The sequence below is a fragment of the Streptopelia decaocto genome (assembly GCF_964273445.1).
Source record: "Streptopelia decaocto genome assembly, contig: HAP1_SCAFFOLD_106, whole genome shotgun sequence".
NCBI lineage: Eukaryota > Metazoa > Chordata > Aves > Columbiformes > Columbidae > Streptopelia > Streptopelia decaocto.
In genome coordinates this window covers 91,640-107,183 of record NW_028117136.1, presented here as the reverse complement: position 1 = coordinate 107,183, position 15,544 = coordinate 91,640, and the positions used below count along the sequence as shown (strand labels likewise).

The following is a 15,544-nucleotide window of genomic DNA, read 5'->3' as shown; positions in this document are numbered from 1 at the left end:
TGCTCCTGCAGGCACAAGTAGGTCACAGCCCGACTGTGAGCCACAAATGTGATACAGGCAAATGCATTCTGGTGTGTCAGACAAGGCATTGCCAGAGGAAAGGCAAGCCTGGTGCAAAGCCCCGCTGAGAACTCGCCTGGACGACTACGGACATTTCTCATTCTTCGGCTTCAGGAAAGATCAAGTCCAGCTGGGATGAAAGCAAACCAAGACTACGTAGTTGGTTAGGATCATGGAGGGCCTACAGAAGAAGACAACAGCTGCAAGGAGCAAGACCAAGCCTGAGAGGGCTGGCATGACCCTCAAGCAAGATATTAAGGATGAAAGCCAAAGGAGGAAAAGAGCCATCGAGTGCAAGCAAAGATAGGGTCAACAGCACAAAACCATTCAAGACTTCTTCCCAAGCAGACAACCTCACCATCAGCGACAGCGTAGCATCACGTATCACTTGCTGCATTGGGAAGGAATGGCACAGGGACTGCCAGGGCCACCTTCCAAGCTTATGTGATGGCTGGCGGGCTGGCTGGCTGGCTGGCAAGCCTCTTCAGGTGCATAGCAGTGGGACAAGACAAAGGGAATGCCTTCTTGAAGAGCACTGCAGAGCTCACCATCTTCATCCCATGCGCAGACAGGCTCAGGAGCCATCAGACATAGGATACAGAGGGCTTGCAGGGGGCTGCAGTGCGTTGGAGCACCCACTGGTGTCCCACCAGGCACAGGAAGGATTCTCGCCCCCAAGGTCCATCAGGTCAGAGGCATTTGGGCACTCTGGGAAGTCCCCGAGATGGCTCCAGCTCAAGGGAGGATAGGGCTTGCGCAGGTCCTGGGAGGCGTGAGCAGCTTGTGGGACAAGGAGCCCGGTCTGGCTCACATGCTCAGGGAACAGCCGATCGCCAGCACTGGGGTCAGGAAGGAATTTTTTCTCCCGGGGCAGATTGGCACTGGCCCCCGGGGTTTTTTTGCCTTCCTCTGCAGCATTGAGCATGACCACTTTTCAGAGCTCCTCTGGGCCCTTTTGGCTCGCTTCCTACCTGCTGCTCAAGCACCAGGAAGATGGCCTCTCGTGCCCTGCAGCTGGGGGGAGGAAGGCTTTTTTTTCCCCCCATGTGGGACACCAAGTGTCTCTGGGGGTTTTTTGCCTTCCTCTGCAGCACTGAGCATGGCCCACTTGCCGCGGCTTCTTTGGGCCATTTGGGCTGGGTGCCTGCTGCTCCACGAGGTGGCCCGAACCTTAGCTAGGACAGCCTACCTAAACCAGCATAGAACAACTAACCTAAGCCAACCTTAAACAGCTGAAAACAATCAACCTTCGAGAACCTAAACCAATCTCAATCTGCCTTCAGAAACTTCAAACAATCAGCCAACAACAACCTAAAAAGCACCTGAAACCATCTACAACAAATTACCTCAACCAACCTAAACCAAACCAAATAAAGCAACCTCAACACCCTCAAACAAACCTACCTAAAACAAATGACCTAAAAAATCCTACCGAAAACAACCTCAAACTACATAAACCAGCATTCCTCAAACATCCTTCGGCAACGCTGATCCAAACAAGCTGAAGACATCTAAACAGACCCACCTTAATCAACCTAAAGCAACAATCTCAAACAACTTCAAAACCACGTCATAAAGCCTAAAACTGCCTGAAACAACCAAGCTAAAATAACCACCTAGACTAAACAACTTAAACAAGGTGACAGAGCAAGTGCCGAAGATGGGGCACGCTTCAAGTTATTCAATAACTTCTGTTAGTGCTGGGTTCCGGGAGCCCTGTTCCACCCTGTTTGACCACCCTCTTTGGAAAGAAACTTTCCTCTTGTCAAGTCAAAAGCTCCCCTGATGGATGGATGCAGCTTTGAGCTTTCTGCTATTGGCTGCCGGGAAGAAGGGATCAGCAGCTCTCTCTCCATTTTCCCTCCGCAGAAGCTGTAGAGAGCAACGAGGTCGCCTCTCAGCCTCCATCTCTCTAAACTAGACACATCCCAGGTCCTCAGCATCCATGAACCAGAAGAAGCTCTTCTCTCACAGTGGAGTTCTACAGCCCCCACACTCCCTCCCAGCTGAAGCTCTGACACAGGAGCTCCTGCTGAGCTTCCATTGCGATGGCCTTCGCTGGCAACACTGCAAAGCAAGTCGCTGCAGGCACAGTGCGGATTTCTGGAGGAAATGGATTTAATACTGAATGTCTTGTAGAACAACTAACAAGATATGTGAAAATCTACCAGGTAAGTAAACGAGGGAGTGTGATCTATTAAGCAATGCATACATTGTTCGTAAAATAATCCAACCACTACTTATTTGAAACCATGATGTACACGTATTTTAAAAAGTTTTGAGGATGAGAGAAATAATCCTTGAATTTAAGGAAAGGGTACTCAAATCAGGCAAATTCTTGCACAAAAACCTCTTTGCATTGGACCAAAAACTAAAGCTACAGCAGAGAGATGAATTCAGTGGTGTGGTTTTGTTTTTCTGATGTGGTAACTCCTTCAAATTCTTGCCCTAATAGTTTTGGAGCTTTTGAACTCTCAGGAAGAAGCCCTGTAGCAAACAGAGATCAAACCCCAAGGCTGGCCTTGGTGTTCTGTAAGCAGATGGTTCCTGTGTGACGCTGCTGTCTTGGGCAACTCTTGCTGGGCTCTAATCCTCCTGCCTGACACTTCGGTGCCACCAGCTGGGCAGACACTTCCACTGCGATATCACCAGCACCGAGTATCACGCATTGAATATCTTGCAGATCTTGTACTGACACAATTGTGGCACAGTCTGGAGTGATTCACCTTTTTTTTTTTTTTTTTCCTAATTTCACAAAGAACAAAACAAGTTGATATTTACTCATGTTTAGCCCACAGTCACCCACAATCCCCAGACCATTTCTGCAGTGTTGTTACCAATAGCTCTTCTTTCAGCATATACTACGCTACAGTTCTTTATTTGGCAAAAATGATGTGATTCTGTCCAGCACAACCCATCATCTTTATCTTTCCACCTCTTTCTGGCATTAATAATGACCAGATAAAACCGATCAGGACAGATACTGAGAAATGCACGTGGCCCATGGTCTGTCACGTTCGTTAGAGCTGCTGCTGGTTTGAGATTCCAGGAAGCGGAAACTTCTCTTCAGCGACTTTAAAATGGAACCTGTTCTCAGCAGCCAAGACTTTTCCTCTGTGACAGGACAGAACACTCCAGGTGTGGAATCCACAGGCCCTTAGTGCTGCTGCAGCCAGCGAGTGAGGTGACGAGCGAGCGCGGACACCGTGTGACCGCGGGACGTGCCGATCGCACTTTGTGCTGCGGGTTCAGCGGCTGCGGAGCGGGGAGGGAGGAGTTTATTTGAGAGCCGAGGCTGATCTTCAGTTCAGTGGATTTTCCACTGCACTGAGCCACCATGACGGCACGGCTACCCAGAGACTTTTTTATTTTAATAATGGTTCATCTCAATCAGATTTCGTATAAAAACTTGGTGGGTCAGGCGAATAATTGGACAGCTCTGGCGGGGTCCTGCCGGCAGCGGGGCTCGCCTCGCCCGTCCCGGTGACGCCATTTGCGGCTGCAGCGCTGGGCCGAGCGGAGGCTCCTGAGTGGGTCCTGGGGGGCGAGCGGCGGGTCCGGGGGCCGAGCGGCGGGTCGGGATGGGGGCGGGAGAAGCGCCCGCGGCCGGAGCGCGCGCACAAAGGTCCGTGTGCGAACAGGCCATTGGAGCCCCCGGTCCCGGGACCCGCCGGAGCTGAGCCCACAGCTGCCGGCCTGTTGGTGCTTGTGCAGGTGGCAGCGCAGAGGCCGCCATGGGAAACCCGGGTGTCCCCAGCACGTTCCTGTTGGAGCAGCACGTGGCCTGTGCAGCTTCGTGTGGGACAAGGGAGGCGACTGTGTCCGTGTCGACTCAGGTCGGTGCAGCTGCGCTTGGATTCAGAGCAGTAACCCTGGCTGGCTGAGCCTTGGGGGTTGTTTATTTCTGAGAATGACGGGTCTGTTCAGCAGGTCTTTAATTGCTGTGCACTTTTACTCTGACAAGAAGGATTCATTTTCAGTGTTATTCATTCAACGTAGCTCTCTCCATTGTACGGGTAAGTTTTCCCGCTCTCAAAGGTTCCCTCTCCATTTGGTGGTTGAATTTCTCAGCGTCTCTGCTGCCGTTTGTTTTCCTTCTCCTGCAAAGTGGGGTGGAAAAGAGAAAGCAAGAGCTCCCCTGCTTCCAGGCGGGGACTTGGTTGCTTGTAAAATGCATGTCTAGTTCATCTCGAGGAAGACAGAGATGAATGCTGTGAGAAATCAATAAGCTGCGTGCTGTTGGAGGGACAAAGTGTGTTGGGTTTGAAGCCGTTGGGCAGGGCGGGAGGAGCTGCCTTCTTGGGCCAGTGATGGGTGTTGGCATGTATTATCTGAGCTGGAGCTGATGTCTGTCACCACTTGAGCTCTAGAATTACTCTGAGACCCAGGAATCTCCAGTTCCTTGGGGAGCTTTTCCAGGCTGTGGAATCCCCTTTCTGTCACAGGCTGTGACGCAGCCCATGGAGAAGGGGGCACTGTTTGAGGTTCCTCAGTGTGTGCGTTAGGGAGGCGTCGTTCTTGGGTTCACACTGGGTGTTACAAGGAGACGCTTTCACATGAGCTGAAGGCAGCTCTGTGTACCCAAAGCTGTTAACCGGTGTTAACAAACGCTGCTGCTGAGATTTGGGGGTGACGGCACCAGCCGGTCGTGACGAGCGTGGATGTTGCTGAACCGCAGACACCGTCTCGTCCAGGCTGCACAGCCAGAGTGTTTGAAGGGCGGTGTCCCAGCTTCCTTTGATTGCAATGAGCACTCGTGTTGGGATTTGCTTTTTAAGGAGCGTGCTCTGCTTGAATCTTTTGCGTTGGGGTTTGTTCTGTTATTTCTGCAATGCCATGAAAGCTGAAGTGCAGGAGGTTGAGAGCTGTTGGAGCAGAGAGGAGCACGTCTTGTATTGCTTGGATTTTTGTGGGTTTCTGAAGGAGAAAAGACTTGGATCAGTTGGACCCCAAAAGGACATTTTGTACAGATACACAGGCATGTCACAAGAAGAGCCAGAGGCCACGAAAGCAATTGCAAAGAGCAAGTTTTATTGTAGTTCCCTCTCTTCTGGGGGATCTCCGAAGCCGCACCTGAGCTCCCAGGCAGAGGTGACAGCAGCGGGGACGCAGGCGCTGGTCAGTCCAGCCCTGCTGGAAGGTCACTGGGTCTGCTGAGCTCGCCTGTATTTCACGGCTTCAGGCAGGCGCAGCCTCCCGCTCTTTCTCACAAAAAGCAGGAATCTCAGACACAGTGATAAAGTGCCCAGAGTTTCTCACAGGCTTGTGTTATCTAATACAGGGGTTCTACTCATCAAGCACACAGGGTCAGTAGAACAGTTAGTGTGATGTATGTGTTTTTTCTACAGACATGTGCAAGTCACTTGAGCGTGTTTACATTTAAGTAATCACTTCGCTGAATCTTCCGCTATATCCCCATACAGTGTTTTGTTCCAGATTTTCCCTGGTGATTTGAATGTGTTCTTCCTGTTCCTGAAAAACTAATTTATTTCCTTTCCTGCAGCCCTGCCTTCCAGGAGAAACAGCTACAACGCTCTCCCTGTGTGCTGCAGCCGTCCCGGCCCTTGTGCTGAGACCGAGCTCATCACTTGCACAAGTACAGACTGTCCTGGTCAGCGCTGCCGAAGCTTCTGCGGTACCGAGCGTGTTTGGGAGATGCAGCGCACGAGCTGCTGTTGTGCTTGCAGGGAAAACTGGCTGCTCTCGGTGTGGGGAAAGCAGGAGGATTCGTTTTGTTCCCGCCTGAGCTGTGCTGGATGAGGAGGTTCTGAGTGCTGCGCAGGACAGGTGCGTGTGTCTGTAGATGGAGATGTTTTAAATCAGCCGTGTCACACGCTGCCTGTAAAAGTGTCTGTGCGATCCCTTTCTACAGGCAGGTGCAAGTCACTGGAGTGTATTTACATTTAACTAATCACCTCGCCAAATCTTCCGCTATATCCCCATACGTTCCACCCCCTCGCTCAGGTTCTTGCTTCTGCTGGGGCCAACGAAGCCAGCGTTGTTCATTTGTGCTTGTGAGGTGTAGCACAGAGCAATTTATGGGGGCACACAATAAACACATACAGAAAAAGGAAAAAACATATTTCTGCAATAATCAGGTGTCCCATTCATCTTGCCAAGGAATTACATGAATTATTCAGACAGGCATTATCAGTAGATGGTTTCAATTGCCGCATTAATTCCAAAGACATGAGATGTTGTCACCTTCCAGTAATACATACGCTGCTGCTCCAGCTCCGTCAGCTGGTGTCGCTCTGGGTTTAACAACCTGCTGTGGGCTCATTGCCTACACAGACTGGAAAGTCGTGGCCTGCACTTTTTCAGATTGGACTTCAGTCGGATGGTGAGTCTGTGACACCAATAACATTGTTCCAGAGCTGTCTCCTCTAGATAAAACACAGGTGTTCACTGAAGATACCTGACATACAGAGCTCGAGAATCTGATGTTAGCAAAGGATGTAACATAGGAGGAGGTCAGGGTACAAAACCACACAGCATTCTCTGGAGTCGTATGAATTTTTACATCTAGATCAATAGGCTGCAGTCCCACTTCTCAATCCATTGGTGTGAATAATTTCATTTCCCCTGTAGTTGGTGCTGACACTGTATCCACAGCAGTGTATACATATTGCCACCCCCTAGATGGGGTATGGGGCCAATAGAATCAACCTGACAGGTATTCAAGGCCCACTGACCCGGTTTTACCTTTCCCCATGCACTTAAATGCAGCTGTGTACAAGCAGCACAATGATGTGAGCATGTTCTACAAGTATATAACAGCGAAGGGGTTTGATTGTGACCAGTGTCCCATGCGTGTGCAGCATAAGCTGATCCACGTCCACAAGCTATATGCACATTTAGAGCCTGAGCATGCAGCTCAGCAGAGGTCACATTATCTGCTTTCTTACTGGTTTGGGACTCAAATGAATCAACTTTATTGTGCTCTGCTATTAACCCTTCACAAGAGGACTCTTCCTCCACAGAAGGTGTAGGGATGAAAATTCTCCAATGCCCTAAAAATCCTAAAAAGGCATGTAATTGTTTTATTGGAGCTGGTACAGAAAACTGCTGCACTGTGTGCTGTTCTTTATCTGGTGTTTCTCTAAGCTGCCTATGCCAAACTATTTCTAAAAGTAGTACAGTAGCACAAGGGCCCTGCGTTTTCATCAGAGTAATTGCCCAGCCTTGGTCCTGCAAAAGCACCTTCAAAAATTCAGCGCTGCACTGGTGGCCCTGGGAACAGCAGATGGCTTCTGGAGGTGGTGACATCTCCTGTGAGCCCAGGAGTGCTGAGCCCATCGTACAGGGAACAACCTCCCTTCCCTGAGCAGGGCAGAGGACCCAGGGGTCCAGGCTGCCTGTCCACACTCCTCTCCTGCCCCAACACCAAAATATGTTCCTTGGGGGATGGTTCTTACCAGAGCCCCGCGAAGAATTTGTTTCCCGTGGTGCCTTCAAAACACAGGGTACCCCAAGGGCTGGCACTGTCTGCCCTTCACCTCACAGAATCACAGAGTGTCAGGGATCAGAAGGGACCTCAAAACCTCATCCAGTGCAGTCCCCCCATGGAGCAGGAACACCCAGATGAGGTTACACAGGAAGGTGTCCAGGCGGGTTGGAATGTCTGCAGAGGAGGAGACTCCACAATCCCCGTGGGCAGCCTGGTCCAGGCTCTGCCACCCTCACTGAGAAGAAGTTTTCTTCTCATATTTAAGTGGGACTTCTTGTGTTCCAGTTCGAACCCACTGCCCCTTGTCCTGTCACTGGTTGTCACCGAGAAGAGCCTGGCTCCATCCTCCTGACACTCCCCCTTTAGATATCTGTAAACATGAATGAGTCCCCCCTCAGTCTCCTCTTGTCCAGCTCCAGAGCCCCAGCCTTTCCTCACACGGGAGATGCTCCACTCCCTTGATCGTCTTTGTTGCCCTGCGCTGGACTCTCTCCAGCAGTTCCCTGTCCTGCTGGAACTGAGGGGCCACAACTGGACATTGGAGTAGAGGGACAGGAGAACCTCTCTGACCTACTGACCACCGCCTTCTAATCCACCCCAGGTACCATTGGCTTCCTGGCCACAAGGGCCCAGTGCTGGCTCATGGTCACCCTGCTGTCCCCAGGACCCCCAGGTCCCTTTCCCCTACACTGCTCTCTAATAGGTCATTCCCCAACTTATACTGGAACCTGGGGTTGTTCCTGCCCAGATTCAAGACTCTACACTTGTTATATTTCATTAAATTTCTTCCGACCCAACTCTCCAGCCTGTCCAGGTCTCTGATGGCAGCACAGCTTCCAGTGTCAGCCACTCCTCCCAGCCTGGTGTCACCAGCAAACTTGATGACAGTCACTCTGTTCCATCGTACAAATCATTGATGAATATATTGAATAATACCGGCCCCAGTACTGCTCCCTGAGGCACTGCACTAGATCCAGGCCTCAACTGGACTCTGCCCCATTGACCACGACTCTCTGGCTTCTTCCCTTCAGCCAGTTCACAGTCCGCCTCACTGCCCGATCGTCCAGACCACTCTCCCTCGGTTTAGCTGTGAGGATGCCATGGGACACTGTGTCAAATGCTTTACTGAAGTCAAGACAGACCACATCCACTGCTTTATCATAATCTCTCCACCACGTTATGTCCTCATAAAAGTCAATGCGGTTGGTCAAGCACGACTTCCCCTTGGTGAAGCCATGTTGACTGCCCCTAATGACCCCTAATCTCCTTGATATGCCTTGAGACGGCACCAAAGATAAGTTGTTCCATCGTCTTCCCAGGGATGGAGGTGAGGCTGACCGGTCTATAGTTACTTGGGTCCTCCTTCTTGCCCTTTTTGAAGACTGGAGTGACATTTGCTTTCCTCCAATCCTCGGGCACCTCTCCTGTTTCCCAAGACTTGGCAAAGATAATGGACAGTGACCTAACAGTGACCTCAGCCAGCTCCCTCAGCACCCGCGGGTGCATCCCATCCAGACCCATGGATTTATGGATGTCCAGATTGTTTAACTGGTCCATAACCCAGTCCTCACAAACCAGCCTCCTCCAGCCTCATGGGGGAACACTCCACTTTCCCCTAATCTGCCCGTATCGGGAGGCACGTGGCAGGTGGGAAGGAGATGTCCTTTACAGTGACACCCCGGGTGTCTGTGCTCCCTCAGTCACTCTGCTCATGGCCGTGGTGCAGCCAGAGAGGACCCAGGCATCCGAGTGCTGGCACAGCAGTGGGAACATGGACACGGACACACACATCCACACGCAAGCGTAATTTTGCTGAAGGGATTTACTGATTATGAGAGGGAAATGGCCCAGGGCTCCCAGGGGATCAGATGGGGTCATCCAGGGATGATCATCTCCTCATGCCGCTGGAGGGGGGACAGGACACGGCTGTCACCATCAGTTTCAGTTCTGAAATCAGAGCGCAAAATGAGACCTCCAGTGTCAGCTGGGACATGAGGGGAGGCTTGTCCCCACCGTCTCTCTCTGCAGAGACCCAGGGAAGGAGACAAGAGTTGGAGCCCTCAATCAACCCAGGACAAGACTTGGTTCTCCTGAGATCCATGTGGCACGCAGAGCTCTTTGGCCAGTGTGTCATTAGCCCCGGATGCCCCTCCATCTCCCAGAACCCTTCCCAGCCCTCAGGGTGATCCTCGGGGTCTGTATGGCCCTAGAGCCACTGCCTGGCCTGCACGGTGACCGTCTGGGTCCGTAGAACCCCACTGGGTGCAACAAAAGTCATGGGGGCAGCTCTGTCCAGTGTGGTCTGGGACACAGGTCATGGACAGTCCCCTCTGTTTTCTTTTCCTAGATCCACGTTCTGCCCACACAGACAGCCCAGAAATGCCCTGGGTTCCAGGACCCTTCGTGGGGCTGGAGATGCCCTGATGCTGCTCACCTCGAGTTCAAGAGGTCGCAACAGCGTATCCTGCAATTCCAAGTCAACATCTGGAAGATCTGGAACCTGGCGTTTCTGCTGCAAAACATCATCCACCCTGACAGACAGAGGGAGCTGGGGAGAAAGGTTGGGTGAGGGACACACTTGGGTGCACTGCGAGGCAGGAGAAAACGATGTGGTCATTGGGGAACGTGACTCCAGGGAAAAATGGGGTACGTGAGCTTGTGTGGTGGGGCACAGAAAGCAGTGGAGGTTCTGTGGGCTGTGTCCTGGGGTGCACTGGGGTGTAGTGGGTTGTGATGGGATGGATGGGAATGCAATGGGAACCTGGGCAATGAGGCATCCCTGGGAAAACACTGGGGAGCAGGGATGTTCTGGGGGTCTGCAGGGGGTGCATGGGAGTGTACTGGGGCACACTGTCATGTTCTGGGTCTCACTGGGCTGCCCTGGAGTTTCGTGGCCATGGGAGGGAGGGTGTGGGCCCAGCAGAACGTGTGACACCTACCGCAGCCCTCTTCACTCGCCCGAGTTTGAGTCCCCCCTGTAGAGAGACCATGAGACCTCACTGGTCACTGGGATGTCCCAGTCCCAGCAAGGGAGAGGAGGACCAAAGTGCCCTCCAGTTCCCCAGACTGGATGTCCTCCAAGTCCACCCCACTACTTACATGCAGGAGAGAACCTCCACTTGCTTCCAGCAATGTTCCTGGTAATGGCTATGAAAGAAGAGAAAGGGGTTGGTCTGGGTTGGAGACGAATGGGGCTGTGGGTGGGACACAGGTGACACCAGCCCACCCAGGCCCATGGATTCTCCCTCATCTGAGCCTGAAAATCCCTTCTGTTCCCCCCAGTCTCATTCCTCCAAGTTTCACCTGGGATACCTGTTCATGCAGGGACCAGGGCTTGGGTTGGAGAAAAGGATAACATGGGAATTTGGGGCCTCCAAGGAGGACGGGGGTTGGGGGGGACCCAGAGACAGGGCACTGTTGTGAACTAGCAGAACCCAAGGGACCGGGCTGGGGGTGTTGGAGGGACAGGACTGCATGGGATGCAAGTGAGGGGTAAAGGAGTTCAAGGGGAGGGGACACGGGGAATTCAAGTGAGGTTGGTGGTGGGGGCAGGAGGAAGAGGACAGCAGAGGAACAAAACGCGGGGATCGGGAAAGTGTTTGGGAGGGGGTGTTCAAGGAAGGGGATCTAGGGACACTACCGCAGTGGACAGGATGAAAGGCAAAGGACGGAGGGGAAAGATGGAAAGAAAGGCATTGGCATCCATCAAAGGGAGGGCATTTGGGGACCCTATATAGGACACAGAGGAGATCCTGAGGAGGAGATACCTGAGGGGCCCAAAAGGATGGAATGGGGAGGCCCAAAGAAGAGGGATGTAGGGGCACCAAGACAAGAAACCGGTGGGGACCCTCACTGGAGCCTCACCTGCGCATCCGCCGGGGTGCACAGCAGGATGGTGAAGAGCAGGGCCACGCTGAGCACTGCGACCTTCATCTTCCTCTGCGGTGCAGGGAGTCCTGGGTGATGCCGGAGAAGGTGAGGGCACCTTTATCCCTCCCAGGACGACTCCTTGCCCCTCCCCACCCCTCCAGCCCCCAGGGCAAAGCCAGGCTTGGCAGAGACACCCGCCCTGGCCACCCAGCCTTGGCACAGAGTCACCCCCGCCTTGAGCACTGATCCAGCTGCCTTCCTTGGCACCAGTGCAGCTTCCTGCATGGGGCAGCTGCACGGGGAAGGGCCCAGGCATCCACGGTGGCAAGAGGGGACAGGAGTGTGTCCCTGACAGCCAGACACCCTATGGTGATGACCCACTGCTCTGACTAGAAACCATCCTGCAACAGCACCAAAAGCCAGATGCCCCCACCACCCAGTGCCCCTCACCTCCCAGCACCACCATCTCCCAGCGCCCCTCAACACCCAGGCCAGTCTTTCCCTGTGGAACCCCCCTCAGAGATGACACCAGCCTCAAATCTGGGGTCTCTAAGCACAATTATCTCTGAGCCCTTTCCAGCCCCTTAAATAAATGAGGGGCTGGGAGTCACTCCTCTTCTTGGGGCACCAGGGACCCCAGGATTAGGGAACTCTGGGAGGTGGGAGGACAGCTGGGGCAATGGGCAATGTGGACAGCTGGGGACTGGGATCCTCAGTCACTGGTGGCACTGACAATGGGGAGCACTGGTGAATCCTGGGCTCTGGGAGAGGATGGCTGGGCTTGGGGGAAGTGCTGGGGTGGTGTCAGTGCCCAGTTCCTGTCCACCCCATTTCCCTTGCACCGCCAGGCCCCAACTGGTCCAGTCTCCAGTCACAGCTGAGAACAGAGCGGAGGGAACATCCCCTGCCCTGGCTCTCACCTGCCCCTGCCTGGGGTCACTGTGCCCTCCCAGACAACCTGGGTCCCACTCTGCAGAGCTGATCCCGCATGGTGGGTCCCAGTGTCCCTGTCCCCAATAAGGCTCTGGCTCCAGCCCCAGCCCTTCCTGGGACTTGGCACCAGCTCACCAAAGGCCCTTGTCCCCACCGAGTGTCCCTTCAATGTCCCCATCCTGGGCCCAGGCCAGCGCTGTCCCTGAGCAGGACGTGCCCATCCAGAGGGACGTGATGAAGCGGGCGCTTGTTCCCAGGCAGCCGCTCGGAGCTAATTGCGGGACGGCGCTCTCCTGGCATGAGGAGGGATGTTTGCTCCCACAGCGGCTCTGATAAGCTCTGTTTGCCCAGGGCTCATGGCACAAGAAGCCCGTTCACCAAGATCGGTGCCTCACAGAGTGACCGATCGGGGGATCCAGGGCAGTTAAAGCAGCCTGGAAGCCTGGGCTCCCCCAGCCCTGGCAGCGGGCAGAGCCCACAGAGAAGGGCAGTGCTGGGGCAGCGGGGAGGCGCAGGTCCTGGGGCACCCGCACGCCTGGGGCTCCCTGGCTGCCCTGGGCACAGCTGGAGCCCAGAGGCCGGGGGTTCCCAGGGGAGCAGCTGGACAGCCGGGGTGCTGCTCTGCTTCAGGACAGCCTGTGGGCAGGGGAGTCCTGCCGAGTGGGGCTCAGAGCAGGGGGGGATGGAGCTGTGTCCCCAGGGGCACGGCCTCCCTGCCCTCTCCCCCGTCTGCCTTGCAGCTCTCCCTGGCTTTTCGGGGGGCGGGGGGTTCCCTTCACTGCACCCCTGGCCCAAGCATCCCCATCCTGGGGGCCCTGGTCAGCATCCTCTGGGCACTGTGGGGCAGTGTGAGAGTGGGGGAATCGGTTTATTACTGCAGTCTGAGTGGGCTGCTCCCCGGGCGACCTGGATGTTGAGAGGTTTCCATCACCAGTCTGTGCTCACTGACTGGAGCAGAAGAGGGATCTCAGATTCCCAAGACCCGATTTCTGTCCCCTGCAGAGCTGGCAGCCCTTCAGGGACATACCTGCTGTTTGTTCTGATATTCTTCAGGGGCTGACTCTTGGGTGTGTGAGCATCTCCGTGATGTACTTTTACAGCCATGTTCTCCATACAAACAGCAACCTCTTGCCACAGCACAGCAGCCTGTTGGAAAGTAAAATGTGGGAAAGCAAGATGTGCGGTTCCAGCCACCTGGATGATAAAGGAAGATCAATACTAACATGACCATCTGGATGGTCAAAGACATAATACTAACATAATAATATATAAAAGGCCTTGGACAGATTATTTGGAAGTACGTATCTCATAATTGTAAAAAGTTATAGCCCAGACTGGTGAGAATGGTATCTCGGGCTGGATAACCACCCCCAAGTGCATGGGATGTGTGAATGTCCTTGGGCCTGGTCTGTGAATGAGTGGGAACGTAACTGAAACAAACATGAGTGTGGTGTGTGTTTAATAACAATTATTGGAAAAGCATCTTATGTCACATCTTAGTCCAGGCCCGTACCTGTAAATCCTATAAACTGTCACTGGCTAATAAAGAGAGGGTCTCAGCCTGGCTCAGCTCTCTGCTCGGCCCGGCTCTGCGCTCCTTCCTGAACAAGATCTGACTGTACATGCGTCTCTGTCTGCGTCCCGGTGTGCATTGTCCCAGACGGGTTTCCCTGGGTACTGCCGGTTGCTCCTCTTCCATTGCTGAAGCCTCCCTCCCAGGGCATTTGCATGGGTCATGTAGCCTCCCTCACATGCATCCATGAGTCAGTGCAGAGTTAAAGCAACAGCCATTTCACTTGTGCAGCAATGTCCAAAGCCAGCTGGATGGCTTTCACCACTGCAAACTGACGATTCACCTTGTCCTTTGGCAGTTTCTGTGACTTGTCGTGTGGGACTCCACACAGCAGCTTTCCATGTCCAATGTTTTCTCACAATACGACAGGACGCATCTCTAAACAGGGCAAGTTGTTTCTCTTTTCCTGGTAATTTATTACATAGTGGGGCCTCTTCATCATGTATCTCTTTCTCTGGTGACACTCCAACACTTCAGGCCTCTCGCCAGCCCAGGATCACTTCCAAGATCCTGGGGCCATCAGGGTTTCCCATTCAAGCCCATTGCATTAGCAGGACAACCCGTTTGCTCCATGTAGCATCAGTTGTAGTACGCGTAGAGGGGACCCTCCCTTTGAACATCCAGCCCAGCAGTGGCAATTGGCGTGCCAAGGTGAGTTGTGCTTCAGACCAACCACTTCTGAAGTGGCTTGAAACCCTTCAGATGCCGTGAATCTCTCTTTTTCAGTTGGAGTGTTGGGCCTCTGATCCTCTGTACCCCCACTCCAAAACCCCAGACACTGACCTCGAGTCTCTCCTGGTGTTTTCTGCCCGAGGCTCCTGGTGGCTCCTTGGTCCCTGGCTGTGGTGTAAAGCACGTTTTCTCATCTTGTCCTGTCTAGACTGGCCCAAGGGTACGAACTATCTCCCATTTAATTAGCTCAAGAGCTTCTTGATTCTCAGGGCCCCACTCAAAACCATTTTTCTCCTGAGTCACTCGATAGAGAGGGCTTATGACCAGACTGGAACCTGGAAGATGCGTTCTCCAAAAACACACAACATGTAAGAAAGCTTGTGATTCTTTTTCATTAGTTGGTGGCAACAAATTTGTAAATAACAAATTGATCATATCCAGTGGGCTATGACAATGCCCATCTTGTTATTTTATTTCTAAAATCTATATCTCTTGTGCAGGTCCTTTGACCTTTATTTTATGGCAAAACCAGCTTCCAGAAGAATCTGGGTTATTCTTCTTCCTTTCTCAAACACTTCCTCTGCTGTATTGCCCCACACAATGACCATAGAATCATAGAATCACTTTGGTTGGAAGGGACCCTCAAGATGGAGTTCAAACATTAACCAAACACTGGCACCAAACCGTGTCCCCGAGAGACTCATCTCTGTGTCTGTCCAGCCCTCCAGGGATGGTGACTCCAGCACTGCCCTGGGCAGCCTGTTCCAATGCCCCACAGCCCTTTGGGGAAGAAATTGTTCCCCACATCCAACCTCAACCTCCCCTGGGCAACTTGAGGCCATTTCCTCTGCTCCTGGTGCTTGTTCCTGGGGAGCAGAGCCTGACCCCCCTGGCTCCAAGCTCCTTTCAGGCAGTTCAGAGATCAGAAGGTCTCCCCTCAGCTCCTGTTCTCCAGCTGAACCCCCCAGGTCCCTCAGCCGCTCCCA

General features: G+C 53.2%; 1 long non-coding RNA gene across 3 annotated transcripts; it reads left to right on the top strand.

Moving 5' to 3' along the window:
- The first annotated feature begins 3,533 nt into the window (after nt 1-3,533).
- On the top strand, nt 3,534-13,900 carry LOC309451862. Of its 3 annotated transcripts, none has more exons than XR_014186342.1 (3): nt 3,534-3,594; nt 5,564-5,847; nt 13,367-13,900. It is a non-coding gene; the product is annotated as an uncharacterized lncRNA (long non-coding RNA). The 3 variants fall into 3 exon arrangements; XR_014186343.1 differs by lacking the exon at nt 13,367-13,900 and adding an exon at nt 9,858-10,180; XR_014186344.1 differs by lacking the exon at nt 13,367-13,900 and adding an exon at nt 7,231-7,280.
- The last annotated feature ends 1,644 nt before the right edge of the window (nt 13,901-15,544 follow it).